The sequence below is a fragment of the Plectropomus leopardus genome, unplaced genomic scaffold, assembly GCF_008729295.1.
Source record: "Plectropomus leopardus isolate mb unplaced genomic scaffold, YSFRI_Pleo_2.0 unplaced_scaffold7286, whole genome shotgun sequence".
NCBI classification, from domain to species: Eukaryota; Metazoa; Chordata; class Actinopteri; order Perciformes; family Serranidae; genus Plectropomus; species Plectropomus leopardus.
The window spans coordinates 1-1,217 of NW_024680206.1; the positions used below are offsets into that span (position 1 = coordinate 1).

General features: G+C 38.0%; 1 long non-coding RNA gene across 1 annotated transcript; it reads right to left on the reverse strand.

The window, feature by feature from the left end:
- Positions 1 to 36: 36 nt before the first annotated feature.
- LOC121940052 lies at positions 37 to 969 on the reverse strand. The gene is made up of 3 exons (XR_006105568.1): positions 958 to 969; positions 711 to 839; positions 37 to 95 (listed from the first exon to the last, which is right to left on the reverse strand). It is a non-coding gene; the product is annotated as an uncharacterized LOC121940052 (long non-coding RNA).
- Between the last annotated feature and the right edge of the window lie 248 nt (positions 970 to 1,217).

Genomic DNA, 1,217 nt, shown 5'->3' on the forward strand with positions numbered 1-1,217 from the left:
CATTTCTTATCAAATCGTACCCAACTCTCCCATGATCCTTTGGGGTTTTTCTGTCTGATTGGCTCCAGTCGCTGGTACAGAGTTTCGCAGGCGTTCTGGAAAAATAAAGAGAAGATTTTATTTGCAGTAATTATTTTTAGTTTTTCAGTAAAGCATGAAGTAACAACATTAGTGAGCACTTTTCGGTTTCAGCACCAGACAGCTCCTTAACTAAAGAGCTCGTTAACCACTTTTCAGTTTCAGCACCAGACAGCGCCTTAACAACTACATGAGTTTCAACAACAGTTGTTTGATTAACTGCTTCATGAGTTTTAGCACTGGACAGCTCTTTGACATCTGATAAGATTCAGCACCGGACAGCTCCTTAATCGCTTTAGCAGTTTTAGCATCAAACAGTTTATTAACTGCATAATCAGTTATACGTTTCAGCAGTGGACAGCTCCTTAACCACAGCTAAGGGAGGTTACACTGAGTTACACTGCGATGCATTCAAGCTCTCTTTGGCAAAAATGAGTAATGCAAAAATGACATCATGATGTGTTTAATGTCATCTTGTAAAATGTAGTATTTGGCGAGAAACTTGAAAAAAATATGGCTGTTTGAAGGACAAATATGTTATGTAATGTAAAATGTTAAATAGAGGGAATTATGATATGAAAAAAAGTTTAGTGCATTAAAAAAAAAGAGAAAATGCAGGAACTGGACTTCACCTTGACCGCCATGCCGTTGGCGTCAGTTCCGAAGGAGGCGGCAGACGGGCAGGTGTTGGGAACAGTGTTGGTGCTGGTTTCACTGATGTAGATCTTAGAGGACGGGATCTTGAGCTCCCGACTCGCCACCTAACAGCAAACAGAAGACAAACTCAACATAAATTTAAAGACGGCTTTTTAGTTTATTCAGGATATCTGTCAAGAAATGTCACTAAACTAAATGTCTGAATGAAAAAAACAACGGTACCTGTTGCATTTTGGTGTGGAGTCCCTGACCCATCTCCGTCCCACTGTGAGTGACCAGGACAGAGCCGTCTTTGTAGATGTGGACCAGAGCTGCAGCCTTTTATACACACAACCATCATCAGAATCAATTTAAAAAAAAAGATTTTTATAAGATAATATGAAAGTACTGAACTTGCCTTTTATTTTATTTATTTTGTTTCTTTAATCTCTATTCTATTACTTTCATGCTTGTTTTATTACTTACTATTCTATTTTTTATTT